Raw genomic sequence first — 12018 nt, forward strand, 5'->3', positions numbered from 1 at the left:
GTCTCTTGCTCAGAATCTTTTGTATGGTCTTATTCTTATTTTGGCAGCTGTCAGAACAGTTAACTTTAAGAACTATCTTTGTAAGGCTTGGGGGTTGTCTGTAAACTACCTAATGTCAGTAAGTTTCAGGGAAGTGGGATTAGAATGGAAAAAGAAAAAGAAATAGAAAGGGGAAAGTGATGAAACTAAGAAACTCGGGTCTGTTTTAATTCTTTCACAGAAGTTTTGGAATTAAAAAAATAAGAGTTAAATCCTAGGCACTCCACTTAATTTGTGAACCCAAGCAAAAATATTAAAATTCTTGATCATCAATGATATATAATCTAATAAAGTGAAAATAAAAGTTATTGTTACTATCTTATGTCATGATATATTTGATAGTTACATCATCCTTTGTGTAACTAGTGTTAAGGGTATATTACTGTCCCTGTCATTCAGATATTTTAATCAATAAGTTTAAAGGAAAAAAATAAATCTTTATAGAAATTGTGATAGAGAACTGAATGGTCAAAATAGCTGTTGAATTGTTCTATACTCATGAATTTCCCAAAAGACTTAACTCAGTTCTGATGGTCAACAGATAGGATGGATAGAGATAATAATCTATTGGAAAATTAATAGTGTTCTTAAAAGAAAATCAATGGCATAGCAAATGCTAACCTTAGTTTTGAAGTAGAATAATACAGAAGAGATCCAGATTGTTATCTATGACTAAGAAATTCCTGAGACAGGAAAAAAATACATTGATAGAGCAACAGAGGTTTATTAAAATTTCTTTGTAGTACTTCAGTATGTTTTTATGACATCAGTCTTATTTGAGCATCATTTTATGATTTGTATAAGTCTGACTTTTACCTTAGTTGAGATTTCTATCAATCTTGTATTGTAGATGGACCAAGGAACAAGGCCATTATTTTGGAGTGGAGAAAAATGACAACATGGGATCTTAAAAACCTCTTTCAAAGTTATTTGTCCAGTCTCTCCGAACAATGGAATTACTATTCATTCTAACATTTAGTCTAGCATTTTTTTTTTCACTCTTAGATTTGTGTGCTAGGTGGGTACAGCTAATGCAGCAGAAGTGATTTTCTTTTTATTTATGTAATAATTGAACCTATATCCTGTGAGATATAATATGAGACACTGGATGCAGAGGTGAATGAAGATCACATGATGATTATGATCATAAAGATTACATTTCGGTGTTAAGGAAAGCGACGATAAACAGATTAAAAATTAAACAATCCTCTGAAGTATAATGAAGGGAATGTTGTGATAGCTAAGGTCAGAATGAACTGATTGTGAGGGCACCGTGAGAGAAAAACTCTCTGAGTTGATAAATTTATCCTAATATTGAACAATACCAAAGAAACAATAATATAAAGAGTCAAGATACTTGAGAACAGAAAATACAGACTATGCAGTGGTATTAGCATGGAAAAAATACATAAATGTTGGTGGATTTTAAGAGATGTACAATGACCAACGTGGCTAGAGAAAATGAGTAACTAGAGGTGAAAAAGAAAAAAGTAGGGACAGAAAAATGGGTGAAATCAAGATATACGTTAAAGGAAAATTGAATAGGACATGGTACATGATTGAACTTTTTTGTGTTTAGGTACAGGACTGCATTTAGACATCCAGCATTGTTTTGGTGTGGATGTAATTTAATGATATTAAAAAACAAATAAATAGATCTTAATAATTTAAATCAAGAATTCAGAGAGGGATTCATTACATTTGAGATGTTTCTAAGATAAAACTCTTGTGGAGACAGACTGGTAGATGTGGAGTTCAGAATGCAGGATGGAGTTTTCAACAAAAGCTTGCAAAAATGAATGAATAGATATATTCTAACAGAAAGAGTGAAAACAAACAAACAAAAACACGAGTAGAGGGAGTTCCTGCTGTGGCACAGTGGGTTAAGAATCTGACTGTAGCGGCTCAGGTAGCTGAAAGGCACAGGTTCAATCCTCAGCCCAGCACAGCGGGTTAAATTTCCTGGCATTTCTGCAGCTGCAGTGTAGTTCACAACAGTGGTTCAGATTCAGTCCGTGGCCTGCGAACTTTCATATGGTGTGAGTGCAGCCATAAACAAACAAACAAACAAACAAACAAAAAAACCCACCATGAGTAGAACCCTACACATTTCTTTGTAGAAATGACAACATTTAAAATTCAAATAATAAAGATGACTAAGGAATGGCCTCTGAAATAAGAACAACTAAGGAAATTTGTCAAGAATGAGAGAATTGCTATCTGTGTCAATTGCTGTTGAATGACGGAGTTAGGTGTGTAAAACGTGTGTCCATCACATTTGGAAACATTGAGCATGTTAGTACTTTGGAAAATAGTTCTAAATAGGAAGCAACATTATATGTTGAAGAACTAAGTATTAGAAAAATACAAGCAAACAACTGCTTGAATAAGAAAAATAGGAAAATAGAGCAATAATTGGAGGGAAATGGATTATCTATGTTATGGTTGTTTTTTTCTATTCAATATGTCCATTTACAATCCATAAAGTAACAAAAATACCAGCATATTTTTTTGTCTACTCCTCTTTACTTAAATGTTATTTAGGGAATTAGCTTCCTTTGTTTCTGTATGACATCTTTTCCTGAACCCAAGGCTTTTCCATTTGCTCTTAAGAAATATACTCTTCTAAAGATACTTCTTAAAATAAGCACAGCAACTTTTCGTTCAGAAAATAAAATGTCTAGTTTTAAGTCATAAACAAAATTCCAAATTCCACACACCTACAGCTGGGCAGAGAGGAATGGAAGCAGGACAATTCTTATTTAAATAGGAAATTCCCTAAACTGTCTTTACTGTGTTGTAATCTAATAGTTGCTTGTATATAATCCTTCCTCTCCAGGAAGCTTCTGTAAGCTTCTGCCTTACCTTGGCTCTACCTAGCATGTCTACCTTCTCTTTACTACATTTGTCTTGACTTGGGGGAAGCATCTCTATTCCAAGTGATGGTTCATGTATCCTTCTTTAGCCCTGGTTTCCAGTGGCACATTTCTCATCTGTTACTGTTTATATTTCCTTGACTTTCTAGGTCCCAAGACAACTATACACATTGTCTTTTACAAAGAAATGGCTTGCATCTGGCCTATGGGAACACCCACACATGTTTAGTTTACTCAAAGTCTGAGAGAACACTCTGTTCCCAATACCCACCATTCTCTAGTTCCCAGTCACTAATGAAGCAGGCAGCATTTCCCACTCTCTGTATTTCAGTGGTGGAGATCAGACCTTTAGCTACAGTCTTCTTTTCACAGATGCAGGTAAGATTCCAGTTGCTTTCATCTAAAGAGAACTCTCTCAAAACTTGCTAGGGACTCTTCATGAAACTTCTTTCAGTAAGCCTGACACTAGACTGCAGCATAATTGTATTTCTTCTCCAAAGGGTAGATGGAGATTCACCCATTCAGCACAGCTCTCTCTCTTTCCTTTTTGATCTCATGGTATATCATCCATCTACGCTGTTAACACATTATGGAAGAAATTATTTACATTCTTATTTTAATTATTTTTATTTTATAAAGGAAATGTTTTATCCCATACTCACTTTGGAATCCTATTCTATAAGATGTTGGTGCTTCAGTTAATGGAGGTCATGAAAATCCTATTCCTGTTCCAACAGTGTCCATGTGTTTCCATTATGGGAGTTTATGCAACACAAGAGGAATTATTTATCCCAGATAAATTGCTATAGCTATGATCTTGCAGTTGGGAGATTAAAAGCACATAGAATAATTTATGTCTAAATATTGATGGAGAGATAAATATAAGCTAAAGTAAATATGGAAAGAAGAGTATTCCAGGTAGAGAGTGCAGAATATAGTTGTAGAAGATTATGAAAGGAAAACTTTTACATCAGCATCAGTGAGAGCTCAGTGCAGAAAATAAAAGCCACTCAAAGTATTTTAAGCAAGAAGAATCACAATACAGGAATTGGGTGCCTCTGAGGTCATAGAAAAGGCTGAAGAAACAAGTTATAGATTGAGAGCTTGGAATTATTTCCAAAATATTCTGAAATTGATGCCATTATAGGTGATGCTCCAATGGAAGCCAAATCTAGTATTAGGTCAGAAATAAGATGTTATGGCCCCTACAGTTATCACAAAATTGGAGAATGGAAGTTGTAGTTCTTAAGAGTATATAGATTAAATAATTTTTTTTTAAGAATCCAGAAATGTATAGAATAAATACTGGAAGACTAAACACCCCCAGAAGATTCATCATATAAATATTTCTTCTTTCATACAAGAAGAAAATGACCAAAGCTTGTGGGAAAAGGGCCACTTCCACATCTCTACCTTTGAGGTCTCTCAGATCTACATTCAATCTGTAGCATGTATCTAATATCTAGAAACCAATTACAAGGATTTCTGGGAAACAGTTTTCCAGATGGGACGAAAGAAATTGCAGGACAAATTTAGTGACTTATTTGAGAAGCAAACTTTTTTTTTGTCTTGTTTTGTTCTGTTTGTGTTAAGGGCTAAGTAGTGTTCCACTAAAATACATTTGTTGACGTCCCAACACCCAGTAATTCAGAATAGCATGTGGAGGTAAGGTATTTAAAGGAATGATCAAGTTAAAAAGAAGTCCTTAGAGTGGGACCTTATTTCAATATAACTGGTGTCCTTACAAGAAAAGGAGGAGATACCAGACATATGCATGTAAAGAGAGATGACCACATAAAGAGGCAGCAAGACGGCAGCCATTTTCATGGCAAGGAGAGAGACCTCAGAAGAAACCAACTCTGTTGGCATCTTGATCTTGGACTTAAGCTTCTAGAACTGTGGGGAAAAAATATATATATATATATCTATTTTTTTTATATTTAAACCACATAGTCTACAGCATTTCTGTTACAGCACACCTAGCAAATTAATACAGTAGGTGGAGTTGTTTTGGTTGGGTGTTTCACTCTATAAGACACTCATCAAAGTTTTAAATATACTTGAAAAAAAAAAGATTTGGTATTTGAAGCAAATGCTTCATCAAAAAGGAAATACCTATCTTGTATAGCAGGTATAAATATGCATCTTTCTAGAATATGGGCCTCTGAGCTTTCAGGTTGAAGTAAATGTACCAAAAACCAAAAACAAAAAAGCAAAAACAAACAAACAAACTTGGCAAATCTTTGCACAAGTAATTCTCCATGACTATGTCCAACATATATTCTGCAGTGAGTTCTGACATAAAATCTTCAATTTCAGTGGTTTAATCATAAATCAGATTTCACATTCATTTTAATGTTTTCTGAGATGTGCAAGAATGAAAAGTAGAGATACTAATGCATAATAGAGGTCTTTGCAATATATTTATCTATTTGTTCAACTATGTAATTCGACTTGACTTTCAGACTTATTATATACACTTTTGTATTAAAATGCAGTGGCCTCTGCCAGTAGGTATTGCTATATGGGGCAGAATCACTTACAATAATGGAATATTCCTTGTAAGTAATTTTCTTATCTGATTGTCATTTGCTTGGATGTGCTGAATTTCACTTTCTTTTATCAGAGTCATAGTCAGAGTAGTTAATTATTTATAATTTTCCCCTGAAAAATTGTGATTAAGTCACTTTATCTAACTCCATTCCTAAAGAGGCCAATATACAATTAATTGTGTTCAGTGATGGATAAATCCATTTTGTTTTCCTTTGAGCCCTATCAACTCAGTGGCTGAAATTAAAAAGAACCAGAACAGCACTTAGAGAATGTGAAACATAGATTTAAATATTCCCTTTATATGAAAATGTGAATTCAAATAATATTACTATGGTATAAATTAAACAATATGTTTTATAGTCATAAGACTTGATTGTGGGTGGTTTGCTTGTGTTTCCCCAACTCAAAAATGTTATTAAATTTTCTAAGAAATAAGCCCTGAGGCAGTTATTCAAATGATGAGAACATAGGTTTGAACCTAAATTTATATTAAAAAATGGAGTCAAAATAGATAGAAAAGAATGGCATTAGAGTCAGTAGAAGATGCTAGGCATTCACCACATACAAATGAGGACATAATTAGTTAAATGGTCCAAACCATGTATGAGATGAAGAATTTCATGCAAGAAGACAGAGTAAATGATTTATGAAGCAGCTATTAGTAGAATTCATTTTGACAGTAGAACTTTATTTGCAGGACACTAAAGCTCTCAAGTAAGTTATTCCTGCAACAAAAGAGATGAGTTATACAATAGAAACCCAGCGCTTTGAAGATAAGACACACATGCAGCAACTGGAGTACTAGGGTTCTGAAGTCAGAAAAGTATCAGGACAGGATCAGCTATAAGACCAGCTTAACAAGCATGCTGGAATTGTCTTGCTTAGTTTGAGAACTTGTTTCAACAATTAAGGCTATAAATATGAGTACACATTTAATGGAGTAAAAAGGTTACCATTAATTTTGGATTAGTTCTAGGGTAGAACAGTGGATTTACTTGACATAGATTATTTTAATTAACTCTAAATAAGAATTATGGTGAAAAAAGAATTAGTAGTTTTTTTTTTTCTTCCTCTACAAGATGGAAACACTATGTCCATTCTTTGAATAACTCATTTGATCCAAGAAGCTCCTCAATAGTTTTCCATCAGGATTTTGATTCTATTATTTACCCCAAGGTACAAGAGAAATTTTTCTTCACAAAACATTAAATGTAGATATAATTTGAATTCTTCTTCTTTATGTTCAGATCTTTCAATATATTGCTTTAAATTTTATTTATTTTACAAATAAGAATTTAGTCTATTCAATAATATGCATTATAGTTGTTCTACAGTATCTCTCTTTGCTTTAGAAAGTAATGGACTTTATACATTTTCCTGCACAGAAGGAAACATTAGAATGAACCATATATATTGGATGTATATTTCATAATTTACCTCCAATTTTAGTGGCTGATAGTTTCAAACAGGATATGTGTGATTAATCTGGGTAGAAAAATTCCCTGCACATGCTTCATGGTTTACTTTAGTGAGTGGCTTTTGCTTTTTGAACACCATGAATGTGAGTAGTGTGGATACCATTCCCATCCATTGAGATCTAAAATCTTTCCTAAGAATTTTCCTTTGACCCTTTCCATAATAGCTAAGGATATTTCTGAGTGTTTTCATTGTACTATATGCCTTTATTACAGTAACTCTCATACTACAAAAAAAGGGGGGTGGCCTAGCTCTTTTTCCTCACCTTCTTATGTTCAAATAACTCCATTGGTATAGGCTAAGTTCTGAGCATAGATTCTATATGTCATTTCATATAATTTCCAAAAGACTGCAATATACATACAATTATTACCATATTTTTAATAACGAGGATATAAATAGTTTAAACAAGTTATCGAATCACAGGAGTCTTTGTAGAAGACAATGTAGTAAATGTAGGAAGTCAGCTGTAGCTGTGAAATTCCTAGCCACTACACCTCTTTCCTTCGACGGTAGACAACAAATGTAAGTTGGATGTTCAATAAATATTTTATAAATATTAGCAGAATGAAAGAATGAATACCAATTATAGATAAAACTAGTGTCATTACTGAGAATAGGTGCACTACATTTCACTACGAATAATTAATAAATCTAAGTCCTTTGCATGTTTGTCTAAAATATTCAATCTAAACAGGTTGGGAAATATATTAGAGAGTTTTTTGAGTGAACTATATTCCCAGTGTCAAAAGATTTGCCTAACTTGATCTTTTTCATCAAGAAAAAGCATTAGTTCATATTGTCACTTCTTTGTAAAGTCTTTTTCCAACCACTCCACTTAAGGAGTCACTCAGTCACTCTTGCTGCTTTCTAATACTATCTTATCTATTTATTTTTTATTTATTTGTTCTATTACTATTTATTTATGATTACTTTGATCAGAATAAAATCACCATTATATTAAAGACCAGTTCTGCTGAATAACTCAAGACTTAAAACAATGCATCTAACGTGTAAATACTCAACACATTTTTTTTTTTTGTCTTTTTAGGGCTGCACATATGGAAGTTTCCAGGCTAGGGGTCGAATTGGAGCTGCAGCTGCAGCTGCTGGCCTATGCCACAGCACAGCAACATGGGATCAGAGCTGCCTCTGGGACCTACACTGCAGCTCACAGCAACGCTGGATCCTTAACCTATTGAGCAAGGCCAGGGATCAAACCTGCATCCTCATGGATACTAGCTGGGTTCATTACCACTGAGCCACAACAGGAACTCCTAGATATCTTAATAAAAATTCAAAGATGAATTAATTAATAAATGGAGGTATCTATAATTATATGTTGTTGCAAATATTTGAAACAGAACCCAGGTATTATTAGCATTGTATCATAATCTATATTTATTATTTTAAAATAATAAAATTATATTTTATTACATACTTATATTATTGACATTTAAGATAATAATGACAATAATATTAATAATCTTTTGAATGCCTACTTTATATAGCCTTTAACATAGACCTGATTAAAGATAGATATTATGTCTGTATAATAATTCTGTATTAGTTTTCACATATTAGATTAAGGAAACCAATTTTCAGAGAGTATAACTGACTTGTCAAAGGCACACAACCAATAAGAAGAATATTAATGATTTGTACTCTATCCATATTGCTCTTGTCCTACAATATTTTTGTTTGTCAAACTAACTCATCTAAAACCTTTTCATTTTCTTTATACAGTTTTAAGTCTGTTTAGGTAAGTCTTAGTTTCTTGGCCATGCACTTCTGTTGCCTAAATCCATTGCTAAATTCTGTTCTGGTTGAGGTTCTATGTTTGAGTATGGTTGAGGACTGTTTTACTTGCTCATCTGAGTCAAACATAAGCGCAACAGATAGGATTCAATGTTGGAGTTTCATAGACTTTTGTAACAATATCGGTATTGTTTTTCCAGCATGTGACCTAACCATGGGTGAGAATCAATGTAATGAATATTTGGATAAAGGCTATTGATTCCAGGGAAATAAAATACACAGTGGAAATCTTAGTCATAAGAGAATTAGGAGGCCAGATAGAAGTGATGTTTGGACAATAGAACAGAATTTGAAAAAAAAAACAGTTTGGTGCTGGATTGAGGGCCTAGTTAACCAAGCACAAAATTGGCCTCGAATTCTGTCTTTGAATCAGCTGAATAGGCACCATTCAGGGAACCCACACTGGGAGTGTCAGAGAGGTTTGGGAATAGGAGCCATTCAAGGGCTCACAAAAATCATTGCCATAGACAAACATAACAAATTTGGACACAACTTTTTAAAGTCTTTTATATTTTTTAAGGATGAAAAATTTTTGTTACTATTCATTAATAATCTTGCCTCCAAATAGAAATCTTTCTCATTTATCATAATTAGACATCTTCCCCCATTCAACTGAATGGGATGTATTAACTGTACAAGTGATAATTACCTGGCCGGTAGAAACATCATTATAGATTATACACGTATATGAAGTGGTTTTTTTATGGAACATCAACATTTTTAATGCACTGGAATTGAATGTTTTCTTTTTATCTTGCTTGAAAATAACAAATGATATTTATCAGCTTTTTCTGAAAATACAAAACTACCTGTCCCAGGATTCCATAAATATATTCACATTAGGAAAATAACATCTGTTGTTACATGACTCAATTTATTTTAGAAAGATAAACAGGACATTTTAAATTTGCTTTATATTACCATGGTATTTTGCATTGACTTTTGACTTATAACCATGTATAGGAAAATTACCTCCTAATTTTCAGTGAAGTAAATTTTAATGGGTATGGGAGAAACCAAAATATGATCTATAGCCTTTTAAATGGGAGCACTGCCACAGTTTCTTCCCCAAGTAAGCACACACCTCTTCTTGGTCTGTGTCTCTGCAGGACGATTATTTGTATTTATTGAGAACGACCATCTTGAGTTCAAATTACCTAATCTTATTTAATCTTCTTTCCAGAGTTACAAACAAGTTTGTGTATATCAAATGGAATTGGTTAACATGTTTGCAGAAAATTTTAAGAGACTTGAACGGTCTTACTACCTTTTCTATGAGTTTATAGCATGTTCCAAGTAGGATGGAAGAAATGATACAGAAAACCAAAATGTAGAGAAGAGGATAAATAGCTCATTTTATGATTACTCAAAGATAACATTCAAAACAATATAGAGACATGTATATCTCATACTTAAAGGTGTGTCCATATCGTTATTAGAACCTTAGAGAAAAATATCTTATTCCTTTTGATTGGCTGTGCAGTCAATCAACATATATAGAAATTTATGTAATTTCTCTGTGCCTTGCTGTCCTCATTAGTCAAATGGAGATAATAAGAATATTACTCATTGCCCTGCTATGTGGATTAAATGAGTTAATGTAGTTAAGCTCTTAGAAAAAAGCTTGGTCCATAGAAAGTACTATTCAAATTTTAACAATGATTATCTTTATTATGCTACACTGGGTATTTATCAGATTAAACATGCTATTGTACTAAGGATGAAAATAACAATTAGGAAAACTATATTTTATTACAGAATCATGTATAGTAATATGGTCAACAGTAACTCCGTAAAATCTATGAAACCACCTGTGTAAATGTCTTAAAATAGTGGGGGGGGGGGGTGTTTGTTTGTTTGGTCTTTTTAAGGCAACACTCAAGGCACATAGAAGTTCTCAGGCTAGGGGCTAAATTGGAACTGTTGGCTGTGGCCTATGCCACAGCTACAGCAATGCCAGATCCAAGCCACATCTGCGACCAGTTTTTGGCAATGTCAGATGATCCTTAACCCACTGAACGAGGCCAGGGATCAAACCCACATCCTCATGGATACTCAGGTTCTTAACCCACTGAGCCACAATAGGAACTCCAGAATAGTGTCTTTGTGATATAAATAGAATAGGAATATTATTCTGAGGGAAAATAGCTTGCAATTATTAAATAGCATAAAGAAAAAATACTGGTTTTCATGAATGTTAATGATCATTGAATATATAAAAGTAAATGTAATAACTTTGTTTCCTCTTCTATTGACAGAATTTAGAGTCGTGTTCAACAAAATTTTTACCACTCTTTGATGAACATCCTTGTCATGTGTTCTTGTGTAAAGTCTTCTCTATCTTAACGCTTACTCTATTTCTAGAAGATATTTTCTAGGGTGCATAGCAATGTCAAGTGTCAAACAAAAAGTGATCTCCTACACCAAAAATTAACAATATAATCAGGAGAAAAGACTAATTTAAAAGAGTTACTATGAAAGCTATTGGATATAAAGACTATAGGAACAGTGACAACAGGTGATTTAGAGTTCCTGAAGTTTTTTGGTTTTATTTTTTTTTTGTCTTTTTAAGGCTGCACCCATAGCATATGGAGGTTCCCAGGCTAGGGGTTGAACCAGAGCTATACCTGCCAGCATACACCACAGCCACAGCAACACCAGATCCAAGCCATGGCTGCAACCTACACCACAGCTCATGGCAATGCTGGATCCTTAAACTACTGATTGAGGCCAGCAATTGAACCCACATCCTCATGGATACTAGTCAGGTTCATTATTGCTGAGCTGAGATGGGAATTCCTGAGAATTCTTAAAGTTTTATACATTACTCCTACTATAGGATTTCATAGAGAAGCTAGAAATTACGCTCAGCTTAGAAGGGTATACACAAGGCATGTCCTTCAGATCTCAACTCTTACTATTGTTTTAGTTATATATTGATGGATAACAGACTCAGAACTTTGTGACTTAACACAACAATCATTCATTTGTTCATGGACCATCAATTGTGTCAGGGATTTTCAGATGATTTATCATTGTTCCATGTGGTGTTGGCTGGAGTAATACCTACAGCAAAATCCAGCTGGATTTTTAGCTAGGGTAGCAGGAAAGGTTGAGACCCCAGTAAGCCTCTCTCTCTCTCCAGGAAGTTAGCTAGGCTTCTTATGTGGTGGCTCATAACTTCAAAGCAGAGAAAGCAGAAGTTGCCAGACCTTTTCGGAGCTAGTCTCAAAAATGACACAGCATCACTTTGACA

General features: G+C 33.7%; 1 long non-coding RNA gene across 3 annotated transcripts in view; it reads left to right on the top strand.

The window, feature by feature from the left end:
- Positions 1-3187: 3187 nt before the first annotated feature.
- LOC110262071 (uncharacterized) overlaps positions 3188-12018 on the top strand; it is a 69662-nt gene continuing 60831 nt past the window's right edge. For 2 of the 3 annotated variants that reach the window (XR_014813727.1, XR_002346597.2), the window contains exon 1: positions 3195-3293. This is a non-coding gene — a long non-coding RNA (uncharacterized LOC110262071). Of the gene's footprint in view, positions 3294-12018 lie in introns of all 3 variants that reach the window. The other variant, XR_002346596.2, reaches the window with a different exon arrangement.

The sequence above is a fragment of the Sus scrofa genome, chromosome 8 (genome assembly GCF_054392235.1).
Source record: "Sus scrofa isolate SSC_HxYL_T2T_F1_AM1 chromosome 8, Sscrofa_HxYL_maternal_Yorkshire_Landrace_v2.0, whole genome shotgun sequence".
In the NCBI taxonomy this organism is placed as follows: Eukaryota; Metazoa; Chordata; class Mammalia; order Artiodactyla; family Suidae; genus Sus; species Sus scrofa.